Below are 17299 nucleotides of genomic sequence, written 5' to 3'. Positions count from 1 at the left end.
CGGCATTTCATTTAATTTGTATGCAGATGATAGTCAAATTTATATGCCTCTAAAAAAGAACCCTTCCACTGTCAGACCACTGCTTCAATGTCTTCACGACATTAAGGCGTGGATGGTTTGTAACTTTTTACATTTCAATGAAGATAAGACTGAGGTTATGGTGTTTGGTGGTTCACCTGGAGTCTCCCCAATAAATCTGGGTTATCTGGCTCAGTACAAGCCAGTTATCAAAAACCTGGGTGTTAAAATGGACCCTGACTTTAAACTTCATAGTCATGTAAAGGCAGTCGTGAAGTCAAGCTTTTTTCACTTAAGGTAGCTGGCCAAAGTGAAGCCAGTCATCCCAAAGCACCATTTTGAGATGATAATCCATGCCTTCATCACCACTCAGCTGGACTATTGTAATGCTTTGTATTTGGGGATTAGTGGGTCTTCCATCACTTGTCTTCAAAGAGTGAAAAATGCCGTTGCGCGTCTTTGAACTGACACTCGTAAATATGTGCACATTTCTCCGGTTTCAGCGTTGCTCCATTGGCTGCCTGTCCATTTTAGAATCCATTTTAAAATACTTTTATTTGTTTTTCAATCCCTCCATGGTCTTGCACCACCCTACCTCTCCGAGCTCCTTCACACATAGACTCCCAGTCGCTCTCTCAGATCAGCTGATCAGCTACTTTTGATGGTGCCCAAAACAACATGCAAGCTCCGAGGAGATCGGGCCTTTGCTGCTGCTGGTCCCAGACTGTGGAACAACCTGCCTCTGTATATCAGACAGGCTTCCTCCTTGCCTGTTTTTAAATCTCTTCTTAAAATCCACCTGTTCTCCTTGGCCTTTTAACACTCAAGCAATGTTGACATTTTGTTTCTGTTTTTATATTTTAACTTGTTTTATTTGATTTGATTTTAATGTTTTTAATGCTTTTATTAATTTGTATTGTGCTTTTATTGATCTGTACAGCACTTTGGTCCACTGTGGTTGTTTTCAAGTGCTTTATAAATAAAGTTGGATTGGACTGAACGGAAAATTAAAGATCTACGGTGTAGGATTTTAGGATATTTGGATATTGTGTGACAAGTTGTATTCTGATTGGCACAGAAGATTTGTTCAGAGAAAAACCACTCCCAGAGAAAGCAGGCATGGCCCAGTGTTACTTACGCATCTAACTTGATTGATCCTACTAGGATTGCACCGATCTGATATTAGGATCGGATATCTGCTCCGATATGAACATTTTAGCTGCCGTACCTCACAATAAGTACATGCAGACCATGCAACCGTACAAAGTTAAAGTGAAACTTAATTCCTCTAAGTCTCCCAATGTTGTGGTGTTCATTTATGCAGCCATCCCTAAAGCTTGTGCGTACCTTGAGAAGTGAGAGAGAGAGAGAGAGAGAGAGAGAGAGAGAGAGAGAGAGAGAGAAAAGGTACGCACAGGGTACTTATTGAATAAGTAGGACAGAAACTGGCCAACCTGTGCGCATCAAGAGATCAATTCCACAGGAAGCACTGCACCAGGTAAGGCTTGTAACTTCTTAAACCAACAATGATATCGGCTCGGTATTGGGTATCGACCAACAAGCAAGGCCCCAGCATCGGTATTGGCATTGGAACTGAAAAAGTCGGATCCGATCATCCCTAGGTCCTATTGTCTTTTCAGTTTGATCTGAACCAAACAGTCAGCATTAAGAGGAAAAGGCTGATCTGGATCAAACTAAATCATGGTTCAGTTTGATTTTTGTGTGAAAATAATTTCTGTTTTTTTTTTTTCTGAAGTTCATAGGTCCAGATTTTGCTGCAGATATTCAGATGCAAAAAGGTCCTGTGCTAGCGTCTATGAAAAGATATTTAACTGTATGATTAACAGGGTTCCTACAGGTTTCTACAAGTTAAATTTAAGACTTTTTAAAACCTTTTAAAGACTACTCAGAACAAAATTTAATGCCCATTTCACAGTCTATTTCATAGCCATACTGGCAAAAATTCATGACTCCTAGAATTTAGAAAAATTTATTTATTTACATCAGCAGAAATTGAATGTTGCATACATACTGTACATAGAAATGAATGTTCTGTGATCATTTCTCACTGGCTAATGTTACTTTCTTTGCAGCTTGGACATTTAACAGACATTTAAACACAATACACTGAACAAGTTTATGGTAACGTAACTTAAGACCTACCATATCAAATGTTATACCTTTTAAAGACTTTTTTAAGGTATTAAATTCAGATTTGTAAATTCAAGACTTAAGACTTTTTAAGACCCTGCGGAAAACCTGGACTAAGAACATTGTATTGATAGTTTCCACACAATTCACCAAATGAACAGTTTGCAAGTGGTTTAACACTTCTGTAGCAGGATACATGTCTAAAATGTGAAATGAAATTGGCCCCTCAAGGTGCTAAGGATTCTCAAGCCCCCTTCAGATCCGGGAACTCAAGTATAAGGCCGTCTGGTTTTAGCAAATGAGCCATAACCACAGTACTCATGAATGAATGAATGATTGTGGTTTCCTTTAAACTGAGCATTTTCTTCACCAGGCACAAATAATGACCAGCAGAGTGAGGGAGGCACTTAGACACAGTAAAATTTCCACTGCAGTAGTAAAGAACTCAGTCATGGTGCTCTTTGTAGGCAAAAGCCTGGGCTTCCCTCACTCAGAATGGCTGTTCTTCTCAAACTATAAAAAAGAGGAATGGAAAAGAAGGAAAAACAGGAAAGGGTGGTGCACACTTCCCCATTTGATGGAGTAAGGGGACCGCCTCAAGTCCAAAAGGATCCTACATATTTTGACTTTGCTGAGTTAGAGCTGTAGCTTGTACTTATCCTCTCTTCCCTTGTGTCTTTTTTTTTTTTTGTTTTTTTCAAGGTCTATAAAGTATTTACAAGTCCTCTTGGGAAAAGAAAATACATGAAAAAGAAAGACTTGAATAGGCTAAGGATTTCACAGACTTTCTGAGTACAGTTAAAAAAATTTTCAACACATCAATATGCAGTCAGTCATTCTGGTGTTGGTGCTGGTAAGGCATTCTCTCTCGGATATTCTACCTCCCATCCTCCCTTTATCTCTTCCCAATTTCCTTCGTCTATCCCTCACACTGTCTCCCTTCTCCTTAATTCCACCCACACAATTGCTCAGTTGACTCCCTCCACTGTGAGCCATGCCAAACCAGTGGCCCCTTGACTTCTCATACCCTTCAGACAGACCAGAGCAGAGGACGTGTCTCAGCTCTGAGAAATTCAAGCTGCACAACAGAACTGAAGGAGAATACCAGGCAGTGTTCATCTGTGCATCGCTGTCCACCCCCATCCTCTCCGCCACTATCTGGCAGACCATCTCGTACCAGACAAAAGCAATGAATCAGGCTGCCCTCTGAAACCCTGTTAGACCATCTGATCCTTCAAGTGTTCTCACTCACCGTCCTCTTTCTCTGCTAAAGAGCCTCAGTGTGATAAATAATTCTAATGAGACAGATATAGTCTTATAGGACTTTGTTACTTCCAATACCAATATGTTGTGGTTTCTAATGTGATCTTTCCACTGAAAAAACATAGAAAGAACTCCAGTGGATAGGAATGAAGGGACTAGAAAAGCGTCATCATAGTTTCCACATTACATGAGCAGTCTAGTTTTTAAGCTGAAAAAGGAATGTTTGTTCAGCTAGAGAGAACAGAGAAAATATCTGATACTTAACAGATTTGGAGAGTTCTAGTCAACGAGTTTCTGTGCTTTATTTTTTTAAGATTACACAGACCAAATGATGACAGTCACCTCTATTTCTCTCACTTTTATCACCAGATTACTCTGCATATATTATACTATGCTATATGCTATCTATGGAGAGACATTTGCTTTTTTATTCATCAATCAAACAGAATAGATCTGCAACCAAAAAAAGAGATTTAAGAGCAAAGGACAGTCAGTGGCAATAAAAAAAAAGATAATTTTGCTTATAAATCAGTCCTCTTCACTTGCGAATTCAAAAGTTTTTCATTGCAAAATAAACTGCACTTATTAGGCGAGGCCTACGCTGATGGATGAGAGAAGAGTTTCTATTAGTGGGTTTGACCTGGCTCCAGTACCGGCTAGAGCTTCCGTGTTAAACCCACTTCCTCCTTGTGTTATGCTACTGGGAAGCCAGTTGATAGTCTATTGCTCTTTGAAATTGAAATGTGTCCCATACATAATGAATTACACTAAATAGCATTGGCTACAGCCTGAGGTACATTCATAGCCTGAACAGAGTCACAGCCTGAGCAGAGTACGTCGGAATGAGTGAGTGAGTTACAGAGAGGCATATACAACATAGGGCTGTGATTTAAACATGTTGACTGGTACACCCAGTGCCATAACATCACGATTCCTACTATACCAGAAAACACACTCGGAGCAACTGAATAATGCTTTATTTCTTGCTGATGTTATAAAACACACATGCTGCTACAGCTGTGCAGCGACACATCTATGTTGTTCAGCTGACTGGTGCTCAGATCTTTTGATACAAAATACAGCCAAATGCCAGGTTAAAGAGAAAGGAACTACAAATGGACAGAGCTCCGTGGGAGTCCTGAACCTAACTGTGGGAGAGATACAGGCTGACAGGTGTCACTGACAGCTGTAGCAGCATGTGTGTTTTCTAACATCAGCAAGAAAAACAGCATTATTGAGTTGCTCCGAGTGTGTTTTCTGGTATAGTAGGAACTGTGACGTTTAGGCACCTCGGGTACTGGTCAACACTATTATTTAAATCACAGCCCTGCACTGTAAACACCTCCCTATAACTCACTCACTCACTCATTCCGACGTACTCTGCCCAGGCTATGAATGTACATCAGGCTGTAGCCGATACTATTTAGTGCAGTTCATTACTTATGGGACACATTTCAATTTCAAAGAGCAATCGACTGTCAACTGACCTCCCAGTGGCATAACACAAGGAAGAAGTGGGTTTAAGGTGGAAGCTGTAGCCGGCGGTGGAGCCAGGTTAAACCCACCAATAGAAACTCTTCTCTCATCCATCAGCGTAGGCCCCGTTAAGTTTAAGTGCAGTTTAATTCGCAAGCAAAACTTTTGAACTCGCAAGCAAAGAGGACTGATTTTCAAGGAAAAGGTTTTAAGTCACAAGCAAAGAGTACAGATTTATAAGTAAAATTTTTCTTTTTTTTTATTGCCACTTACTGTCTTTTGCTCTCAAATCTCTTTTTTGTTGTAAATCTATTCTATTTGATTGATGAATAAAGAAACAGACGTCTCTCCATTGCTGTCTAGATGTAGAAAAATTGGCAAGATAATCTAGTGTCACTATATACTCTTGAGACCCAGCAATGCATGTTTGTCCTCTGTAAGGGACAAGAGCTTTACTTAAAAATGAAAAAAAGGCTGTCCACTGCAAAGGACATTCCATAAAAAAAAAAAAAAAACTTATCTGAAAAAAAAAGTTGCATCTCGCGGTTTCCAATCAAGACAATTATTTAATGTAAAAAAGTCAAAATCTGGGTTGGGCTTGGGCTCCAGGGTCTCAGGAGAATAAAGTAGCTTTGCCCAAGTAAAGTGCAAAGCAAAGCAGACTCAGAGCCACATACTACGTGAAACATTAATTTTTTTAAAGTAAAAATTACGGTACAGTGATCTTGCGGCCAAAAGGAGCAAGAATCATGAACATTAAAATGTTTACTTCACATGTGATAAAATGGAATGTAATAATATTCATTCATTTTCTGAACCCGCTTTATCCTCACTAGGGTCACGGGGGTCGCTTGGAGCCTATCCCAGCTACATACAGGCGAAGGCGGGGTACACCCTGGACAAGTCGCCAGTTCATCGCTGGGCTGACATATAGAGATAAACGATCACTCTTACATTCACACCTATGGGCAATTTAGATTAACCAATTAACCTATTAGTGGATGTCTTTGGATGGTGGGAGGAAGCTGGAGTACCTGGAGAGAACCCACGCAGACACGGGGAGAACATGCAAACTCCACACAGAAAGGTCCCACCCCCCGTTGACTGGTGTTGGAATTGAACCCAGGACCTTCTTGCTGTGAGGCACAAGTGCTAACCACTGCACCACTGTGTCACCTGGAATGTAATAATAAATCACCAAAAATATCAGACTTCAGTGAAGTTAGATATGGAAATATCAAGTTAACCATAGACAGCATATAAATAGTGGACAAACCCTCCATGACATCACCCATTGGTTTGTGAACTGCAGTTTTGAAGCCATAGATGCATGGACATGACCACCCCCATGTTGGTTTAATGGAAATAAATGGGTGGAGTTGGAAAAGAGCAAGGGATGAAACCAGAACAAACTGAAAACACCAACCATAACCACAAACAGTGTCATAAACACCACTAAATAATTTCAGCTCCTTAAAAATGGTAATATATACAGTTGTGTTTGATATTAGTAACAGAAAAGTTGTTAAATCCATAAACACTAATAATGGCTACGTGAGATATTTAGCTGGCTAGAAGACAGACCACTTCAATACATAGTAATGCTACTATCGGCTAATGTAGTTGTGTTACGCCGGCTATGGAGCTTAAGCACCAGTGAACTTCATGATGTTCTTGCTAGTGTACTTATTTGTAGAACTACTCTAACACAACTACAACATAGCGACTTGGCAGTGAGAAATGTACATTTTATTGAACAAGCAAGAGCTCTGAATGTCTGACTTTGCAGCTGAGCTAATGCTGCTAAAGCACAAACAGCACCAAAAAACACTAACAGACTCACCAGTTATTTCTGTCACACATGCCCACTTAATTTATTTTGCAGAACTTTTTGACTTAATAGAACATCAACCGGTGAGTAATATAACAATTCACCCCTCTTGAGTTGCCACAGAGGAGGAGATGACATAAAGACCAAAGCTATTTTTTGTGTCCAGCTCTAAACCTATTTATTCAGCAGTAAAGTTGTCTATTTTAACACAAAGGTCTATGACCCTAGCGGACATTCAAGGAAGTGCAGATTTTTGATAGTTCTGCACAATCTTCCCTTTTCAGTCCTGGATTTTCTACTTAGGGAAAAAAACTTTGCCTTATAAAATGACCAAATGCACATTCTAAATAATATCTTGTAATTTGCAAAAAGAGGGTGTTACGTTGGTTCTATTGTTATATTTGGGAAGATATTATTTTATTAGCAAAGTTGCTTAATTGTTTGCTAATTAAAAGTGTTAAAGCTAATGTAAGGTAACAACAATGTAGACTACATGTGTTAAAACTGAACAGCCCAAGGTCTATTACAAACATTTAACAGTTTCAAAATGGTCTGTCAAATATGAGTGAACCCTGTAATATTCAGTAATGTAATATTTTAATAGAATGACTGAGGTAGCACCTACAGTATGAATACCAAATTTATGAGTAGATTACTGTGTCTCAAAAATCTGACTCTACTTTTCTCCCAAAACACTGAGCCTCAAATGCTGGTTTAAATTCCACCAGCATTCCCTCTGTGTGTATCACTGAGGCTAAAGATACACTTCCTGGAGGGGGGTGGGATACTGCCATGGAAAGAGTTCCTTACTTTTCAAGTCAGAAAATCAATAAAACTTAGTAGATCTGGTTTCTTTTCTGCAGCTAAGAGGAGGAAAAACAGTAAAAAAGCTTTGCATCTCATCTCAATGTGTCTCTCCTTAGCAGTTCAGCAAAAACAATTGAGGCAAAACCACAACCCACGGAGACAAGCCAAGTCCATATCACTATTCATAGCTGTGTTGAAAATAGCTACACAAGGCGTACAAGTTATTTCAGACTTATCCTTTCCACCTGGCCTCTAAAGTCACTTATAAATGTGACAGCACATTAAAAAAAAACTAATAATATAAAGGACTAGTTGGATTCACTTAAGTCAACTTGTGTTATGAATCACAAAATTTCTCTACACTGTGTTATTCTCTAATTTGAGGTTGTTCTGCATGGTGCATAGGCTCAAATACTGTTAGAAAGTTGTATTTCTGCTGGAAAGGACAAACCTGAAAGCAGACAAGCTCTGCTCAAGCATCTGTGAAATCTGAAATGATTGGTGAGACATCTGTTTTTCCATTTATGGTGATCCTCTCAAAGTAAATTTAGCTAAATGCTGCAAGCAAGCATCTGATTCACACCACCAACCACCAGGCTGAACTGATGGGATTTTGTGTGGATGCCTGGCTGTGACAGTATGTGTATGAAGAGCTAGCCTGTGGAGCCAAGAGCTGCTGTACTGTAAACGCCCCAAACACCCTGTCTTTGCTGGGTCAGACCTTCCTCTGCAGCAACACAGGAAGCTTGGCTTGATCACACAGGAAGCCTGCATCATACTGCCTGGACATCAGCCACATCCCCGCCCCCCTTGAAGCCATGATGATGACATATTTTGCATTCAAGAGAGAAAGGAAGCAAGAGAATGGCAGAGGAAAAAGTTGGAGAGAGAGGGGGGACCAAACAGCCTTGTTGAAAATGTGAGCTGCCAAAATGACAGCATATTATATTTGTGAATCAAGCATGTCTGACTCTTAAACTTACACCAGTCCATCTGTGTAATCTAAGCCCTGAGAAAAGCTAAAAAAAAAAAAAAAAAAAAAAAAAAGAACAGAAACTGCCTCAATGACTGCAACAGTGACATCCCTTGAAATTAACTGTTATCACAAGTATTAACTTTTTCAGATGTTTGCAAAATATTCGGTTTAATAATCAACATCTTTGAAATGATGAATGAAAGGTCTAGAGATGAAGTCCAGGATTAAGACCAAATCTGTCATTCAGTAAAGAATGAGGATGTGTAGACTAATGTGCTCACTGCTACTGGGAGGCAAAGTTTATGTACTCAGACTAGGTCCGGCCAGGCAGGTATTTAAGTAAAAGAAGAAACACAGCTGCTTGTATGCATTTTGTTACACAAACTACTATGTGAACCTGGGCCTGGTGCCCACACTCTGACTCACAAAACCATTTCACAGCCAACACACGCGCACATTCATGTGTCCAACAGAAGCTAGCACGTCACAAACTCTTCATGGAAACTGCTCCATTACGTCTCAGGTTTGTGCTCTGGATTTCTCTACAGACAGTTAAGTCAAAGTTTGGTCGTAATCTTTTTCAACCCTGCAGTCGTCATTTCTGCTGTGGTCTGAATGTTGGAAAACTGGCACCTAAACGACATTCAGGTGTCTTTCATTAGGGAGCAGACTTAACACTTGAACTGGAAGGGGCTCCATTTCCGCTACTGCAGAAGAGTGTGGAGCTAAAACAGTAAAGTACGTCATGACAGAATGCATTTTCTTTGGGGAATAGTCAGGGAATATCTCTTATCTTTATTTCCCATGACATTTCTCAAGCCACTGGGTGAATATCATGTCCTACAACGTCGTTCAAGCTCTACGGTACCATTTAATAATGGTGTTCAAGTAAAAATATTAGAGAATCTTCCCAGCTGAAAACTTGAACTTGAAGGTCCTGAACAATTTACAGATAGTTAATATAGATAAAAGAGAATCCTCCACTCATATGTTACATAAAATGCTATTGGAAAACTGCATTTGGCAACTTAAAAACATACTGCATTGTGTCAGTTTTGAGAACATTAAAACCCAACTGTCAAACTACAGCACTGTAATGGTGTTTCTGCGTCTTACGTGGCAGTGTGGTGGTGACTACCTAACACCACTGAGACAGCTTAACAGACCACTTTTACAGTCAGGGAACAATGTCTCTGTTCTGCTCATAATGTACATGAGCTGCTGCAAGTCTGCATATAATGTAGGATCTACTTAATCAATAATCAGCAATGGAAAGAGTACATAATCTCTGGATTTTAAGAATCTTCAAATGCCTTAACATACAACATAAATCAAATATATAAAGGAATATAGAGGAAACAATATGATAAACTGCATCCAGCTGACCAATGAGGGTGTCTGTTGAGTATATGAAGAGGACTCTACATCCTGACCTGTAGAAACAACTAATTTTAGCACATGTGAAGACACCCATCCGACTTGTGTGTGTACTAAGGCCATGTACACACAAAACCGCATCTTCTCTTATCCCTTCTTTGACTTTGTCATTTTCAAGTGCTCCATAAACATGAAACCACTGAAAATGCCTGAAAACAATGTAGTACAAATCTCAGGCCAGTATGTGGTGTTGCAATGCTGTCGCAAAAAATTAAGAAGATGTGGAGCATGTGCATAAAGCTTACTTGGTTCTAATGGGTCTGATCCAATATTTCCTCCTGATGACCCTTCTGGTTACCCCTCTTCGTGGTAGATCCAAGAACATGTAGTGAATATTGTTAGCTATGGTTGTTTGTTGCTTATTGTAATGAAGGAGTAGCCGAAGATTTTGATTCAATATTTCCAGTAAGCTCAATAGTCCGCCATTGTCGTTATTGTGAAGTGGTGTCTTGCTTCCAGGGTGAAAGGTTAGAGAGGTGGGGCTATGACATCATCCTTTTAGAAAAGTTGCAATTTGGTTATACAGATGAAGATGCAAAACCAGCATTTTGAAATTTATCCACTCTGGAACCCGGTTTCAAAAAGTTGCAGTTTCAGTGACTGAAAACGCCAATTTTGTGTGGACGAAAGGCCTATCCAATACTTTTGTGGATACGACCAAAACAGTTTTCGTAAGGACAGGGTTTAAAGCAACCACTCAAAGACCATTTAGAGAACGTGGTCCCATGCAGTCTGGTCATAAACCAACTAGGGGTGAAACGATTCCTCAAGTAATTCAAGTACCTCGATTACAAAAAATGATCGAGGAATTTTCTCTGCCTCGAGGAATCACTTATTTAATTGTAAAGCTCAAAGCACTGCATTTTGCACACAGTACTTTGTAGGGCACAACGCACTTACGTTACTCACGCAAAGGAAGATGATGGAGGACGCGAAAGTGTTCGGATGAAGCAGTGGAAAGATGGAAGAGGCAAGTGAATACAACAATGATGACAAAAGACAAAAAAAACACAATAAAAAAGACCGAAAATGTTGAAAGCATGGAAGCATTTCAGACTGAACAGCAAGGTGAACACCATGACATGTATTCGTTGTAACACGGCCCTTCCCTACCACAATAGCACATCTCCAATGTAGCATCTCCTCCAAAGACACCCAGAATGGAGCGGAGGACCCGGGATAAAATAAAATTAACGTAGCGCAAATCCATGAGATTAACGTTAATGTACCTTACTAACATAACATTAGCCCTGCAGAGGGCTAGATTTCTGTTAATTGTGGCTACAATTGGCTAATTATTGGCTTACGATTGTGACAAGCATAGATTTAGGCAGTGCACCCGTGATTTGCACAGTTAATTTCCCAAAAGCACAGCCAAAATGGTGCACGGCTTGCTCAAAGCTTTCTCTTACCTTGTGACAGCCGAATTTTTGCAAAATCCAACTACTTTTTGCTAAAATAAAGGGAATCATCAATTAACAATCAATTAACCCACACACAAACAGCGCAGTCCACGGTGTTGTGACTGGGCTCCTGAACTGGCTATATAAGCACTGATGTGGAGGGTTTTCTATCATGCCCACAGACTTAAAAGTTTTCATTCCCCATACAAAGCCACATACTGAGAGAAGCTATTTATTTCACTAATAACACACTTCACCACTGATAAACAACAACAGAGAAATGCCTATTCACCCCTCGGTGTGGAAAAAGAACAACTTCATATTTATGAGTGCTGGTGTATCCCAGAGCAGTTTTTACAGTATACTGTCTCTATGAGGACAACCAGTGGCGCACGCAAAATCCTCATTTAATTACGGCGGTCTCCAAGACTTTGCGCCTGTTGTCATTTGTGCAGGCAATCTTAGTTGATCACCCGTGACATGCAAATCAATAGCACGTGCATTTTTTTGCGCGAGCAAGCACATTGGTATCCGTTATTTGTAATCTTAGTAAATCAGGCCCTATAGCTTGCTAGTCTCTAGCCATAACAAGTCTAGGTAGCAGACTAGTGCTCGCTAGCTAAACCCAAAGTCATTGTGGGGATGTAATCATTAGTGACTTGTCTGCAGCCTATATTGCTTTGGGTTAAATACCGATCTTTGAGAATTGAGTCATTTGTGTTTATTTGATGAATTGATTAGTTATTAAAATAATCTACACAATCAGTTATTAAAATCATTGTTAATTGCAGCCCTATCTGACTAATCAGTCAACTTTTGGCCAATAACAGTCTTTGTTATTATTGTTACACAGGATATTATGGTTTGTTTCCCAGCTTTTATTTGCAGCATAAAAGCCAAATTTCTAAACACCAACTCTTTAATATCCTTGACCCAAGCCATGCTTTAATTGAAACAAACTTCACTCTTCCATCTAATACATGGAAAAAAGTCAAACCTTCACACTGTCACGATAATAAATGCAACAAACAGGCTAAGTCTGCTTTGATTTACCACCAAAATAACATGTTTAGTCTCATTTTCTCAACAGACCTTAGCAAGTGAGAGGTCAGCTTTAACCATGCCATTCCTCCCCAGTGTATGTGAGGCTGTTTTTAGAAACCAGATGCCCTCAAAAAAGGATCAGAAGTGAGTTTAAGCTCAAAGTGGAGAGAAAAGGACTGAGGCAAGAAGAGCAAAAACAAGCTTTGGAGGTCACAAACCAAAACCCAGTGTAAGACCCACCCCGCAATCTTGCTACAAAAATAGAAAAGGAGTGCCAAAACTGACTTCAGAATAAAGGAAGTTATTGCACAGAAATGACCTAAATAGCTTCATGTAGCATTTTGCTTTTAGTTAAACTGGACTTGAAGTTGCCATACTGTTGGAGAAAGTAGTTTTACAGCCTAACAAATCACACACAAGTGCTCTCTGGTGATCACTTCCAGAGCCATTCCTAAACTTCAGTGGTGAATATGTGTGTATGTGGAGGTAGATTGGTATAACAAGTGCTTATTTGTGCCTCCCTGCACCTCTGAGCCTGAGATATCTCTCCTTCCGGCACAAAGCATGTGTCACAGAGGTCAATCATCCTCATTCATCACTGGTGTCCCCCAGTAGAACAGCAACACTGTGCAAGTCCACATTCATCACTTCCGTTCCAAGGTGATATGTTCGCACATAAGGCATACATCACTCACTTGATAGACAGACAAGCAAACACACCAGAAATCTCACATGGTCACAAGAAAGACCTGGGTGTGGCTCTGTCGGTGTGTTCACTAACTAGTCTCATAAATCAGATGGGAGTCTGGCAGTCCCCTTCAGGGCAGCTGCTCCCCTGGGCCCTCAGGTCATAGCTATTCAGCTGGTGGCTACTGGCTCTGCAACTGTCTTTCAACTCCCCGTAAACTGGCCTACATTTCCCCTCCTCTTCCTTAATAACGACCCCCCCCCCTTCCCTCCATCCTTACTGTCCTTCTTCTACACCTCCTCGTGCGCCCTACATCCTCACTCCCCTTCCTTCCTCCATTAGTCTGATTAAACTAACTGCTCACATTCTTCTGTATCCATAAAACCTTTACTGCTGTCCCTCAGATGAAATAGAGAATCTCAGCCAGTTTAATCCAATCAACGGATGATGTGCAGTCTTGTCCTTCATGAACAGTGAGCCATGATGGCAAATAGCAAGTGTTGTGCTGCATCAGAAAAAGGTACTGTTTTTACTCTGATGTATCTGTTACATGGCCTGAGACAGAGTCCAAATCTGCCACTGTTTCCTGTCTGCATAAAATAATCCAGCCTCAGATGTAAACTTTCTGTTCAAGACAACATTGAGTGTCACTCTCAGCAGCTCTAAACATCTCCCTCTGCTTACTTGTGCTGTCTATATCCACGTTGGATGATCCCTGAGCAATTTAAACATCATATGACATTACTTGTCAAAGTCCTTTCATATAACCCTCCACATTAAATGAGAACATTCACTGTCTGTTGCATCCACCTAGGAAATAACCAATGAACAATGTACATCACAATACCCATGATGCAGACTGCTCTATGAATCACACTGCTATAGAGCGAGACAGCCTCTCTCAAACACATTTTAAAACTGTTAAAAACCGCATAAATACTTTGAAGCTTGAACCTAAAATTAAATGCTATAAAGCTCATAGGGATCTATGTGAACTAATTATTAACCTTTAGAACATTCTAAAACATGTTTTTTAGACTTCATTTCAAAAGGAATATCTTCTAGTTTCAGTGTTTCCCATGTGGTTACATACAATTTAAAGTGCATCTGTTAAAACATTGTTCAAACATAACCCTAAATGAACATTTTAAGGTTAGGGTTAAGGTTAGAGCAAAAGAACTAGGCCTATAAGACTAAGATGAATTTACTGGACTTCACTGGAAAGGGACGTCTTGTAGTATTTGTGTATGTATGAGGGTAAACTACTTTATTTCAGACTAGGTTGAATGTAAAGCTAAGACATAAAGATTTTGGGTTATAACAGAAGTAGTGTGAGGCCAGGATTCTTGCAGTCTTGTATTAGACTTTATTTAAACATTTTTTTTATTTTTTTTTAGTTGCTGTGTTTTACATGTGGCTAAAATACTAATGTAAATAAAGCTCAAATGTAACCCTGACCCAAAACAAACATTACAGGGTTAAAACTGAGCAATTATGACAATAAAATATGTGTATTGAACTTCATTTGAAAGGGAATATCTTTTAGTTAATGTGTATGCGACTAAAATACAACCAAAGTAGACTCAAAACTAACCCTCACCCTGAAATGGGTCACAGGAGACCTGTTGGATTTAAAGAGTTTCATAGGCTTCTGTCAGTCGGAAACATTGAAATACTATGATGAAGTACCAAAAACGAGAGTAAACTCAACTACCATGTGCAAACAGAGTCCACTGATACACAGAAAAACAAGACAAAACTTGATTTACTGTTGAGACATGAGAGTGACCCTTCAGTATGTTGGTGTACTGGTTTACCTAGACTCTGTAGTGTTATTTCCGCGGCAACATAAAGAAGAGGTCCCTTTCCTGTCCTTCCTCGGATCTCTATGATGATGATGATGATCCGTTACGTAGACAAGACAGCACCAACGACCAGACAATACTGCCCTGTTGGCAGAGGGGGCCACTTTCTCCTCGGAAAAAAAGTCACGACAGATTTCCCCTTCTACTCATTCCCCTCCGATCAGAACATATGGGCCCCACAAATCACAAACAAATGGTCGGAGAAGGAGGCTCGACGGCAGTGGAGGAAACACTATCCCGGCGAAGGCGCCTGCGTGGAGCTCCGAGCCTAAGTCAGGAGAAAGCAACACAGGGGGAGGAAAACCCGCAAAGATCCGCTCCTCCTTTGCTGCGTCAAGGCGCACCACGGAACATAAGGCATTTCCGGGGACTACTGTTAGAATAAAACCACCAGCTGATCTTGGTCAGTGACTGGCACAGCCTGGACTATAAACAAATAAAATAAAATAAAAATAAGATAAAATAGAAAGCTACGGAAGCATGTCTTAACAATTTTATGGTCGTTACCTCGTGATAACGACTTAATTAATTCGTTATCACGAGATAAAGTTCGTTATATCGTGATAACGAATTAATTTATTTCGTTATTTCATAGTAGAAGATGCTATCAGGTACCACTTCTTCCTTATCCCTGCCGTCAACAGCTGTTGCTGACATGTGCTGTTCAGAGCAGAACACACATTCAACAAGTTACCGGTAAGTTACAGCAACTACAAGTTCTGTTTGTTTGTTTACTGTGTGTTTAAGGTTCAAGGGGTAATATGTTAGTTTGAACAGATGAGAGTTTGACCAAGTTACCAGCTAACATCTATCTGGTTGCTTCAGCTAACGTAGTGTTAGCTACTTGCTATTGCTCATGGACACTTAACTATCATAATCGCAATCTAACTTCATGTTAATGTTATCGAGCCGACAGACACCAGTCAGGGTTTTCTACACTGTCTTATGTAGGCTAACGTTAATTTAGCAGGATGTGTTGTGTCACGTGTTATCTAAGTTTTTTTTATTCCCTTAATAGTGCGTTGTGTCCTGAGCTTAGTGGTGCAGTACAGTGCGTTACAATCATCAACACAAAAGCCAATGTGGCTATTACGAACACTGGAACTATGACAACCCTTTTGTATTTACAGTTAATGAAGGGCCAGCAGTCAAAAGATGAACAACTTTTTTTGCAGCTGGTCACAAGTATGACTACATTAACTTTTTTTTTTAATTTTACAGATCACCATGGAACAGTTTCTGTAATGACGTTAGTACAGGTACAGAATCCAAATGCAGAACTCTGAGGCGGAATATAAAGTTTAAAGGATTTATTAGTCACAAACAGATAGAATATAATAATGAGTGACAATATCTTGAGGATAATTGATGGGGCTTTCCTCTTCGGATTCGTCCTCCGGACTGAGGACGTCAACCCCTTTCTCCGTACGGTTACCGGGGCCTTTTTCCCGACTAGGGAAAAGCAGAGGGAGGTCAGGGACGGAAACCGGTCATACACAGGCAAGCTATCAATCAGGCGACAGGACATAAGGGTTGGACAAAAACTCACGTACCAGAAGTCAGGCAAGGCGATCAGAACCAGGTATCAGATGAGGCAGACAAAACCGACAGGGAGCAGGCAGTAGGCAAAAACCGGGTAAGCAAAACGGGTCAAAAACAGGAATCCAAAAACAGACATACAAGATCAGAACGCTGGTAAGTACTACTAGAGTAACAAACTGGCGTCTGATCAGGGGAAGAGACTGAGTTTAAATACACAAAAGGGAGGGAAGACAACTAGACACAGGTGGCACAAATCAGGGCGGAGACAGGTAATCAGGGGAAAGGTGAACACAATCCACGAAGGGAAGTAAAGACGACAGACAAGACACATGAGGGGAAACTTAACAAAATAAAACAGGAAGTGACAAACATGAAAGACAGACAAGACCAGACTAGCGTCTGGCTGCAGGCATGACAGTTTCTGTCAGGCTTGAGGGAAAGGGGCGTCCTGAGGAGAACCTAACACAAATGGCATACACATGTTTGTGTGTATGTATGTACACTACATGTATGTATCTGTGTACGCATGTATGTATGCTGTATGGTTTTTGCCTTAACAGATTATTCAAGTAAATTATATCTTGTTTGATGAATAACTCATGTGCCCCTCTCAATGCATTGTAACCTACACAACAGACTTAATGAAAGCACCCACAGCAATCACTCAACATGCAAGTTTTCATCAACACAACTGATAATTTTTTTAAAAGATTATTATTATTGCAAAAATGCAATTGCTCATAGAGACAACAGGACATGGCAAGGTACAACATACATCAGTATTTACAAAAAAAACTC

The 17299-nt window shown here is 40.1% G+C and overlaps 1 protein-coding gene across 1 annotated transcript in view; it reads right to left on the bottom strand.

Annotated features, from left to right (window-relative positions):
• Positions 1 to 15266, bottom strand: part of LOC115411017 (integrin beta-1-like) — a 58118-nt gene extending 42852 nt beyond the window's left edge. Inside the window, exon 1 of the mRNA XM_030122930.1 lies at positions 14912 to 15266. The gene's annotated coding sequence lies outside the window, so the exon portion shown is untranslated. The remainder of the gene's footprint in view (positions 1 to 14911) is intronic.
• Between the last annotated feature and the right edge of the window lie 2033 nt (positions 15267 to 17299).

This window comes from Sphaeramia orbicularis, chromosome 20 (genome assembly GCF_902148855.1).
Source record: "Sphaeramia orbicularis chromosome 20, fSphaOr1.1, whole genome shotgun sequence".
In the NCBI taxonomy this organism is placed as follows: domain Eukaryota; kingdom Metazoa; phylum Chordata; class Actinopteri; order Kurtiformes; family Apogonidae; genus Sphaeramia; species Sphaeramia orbicularis.
This window is presented reverse-complemented; position numbering and strand designations above follow the sequence as displayed.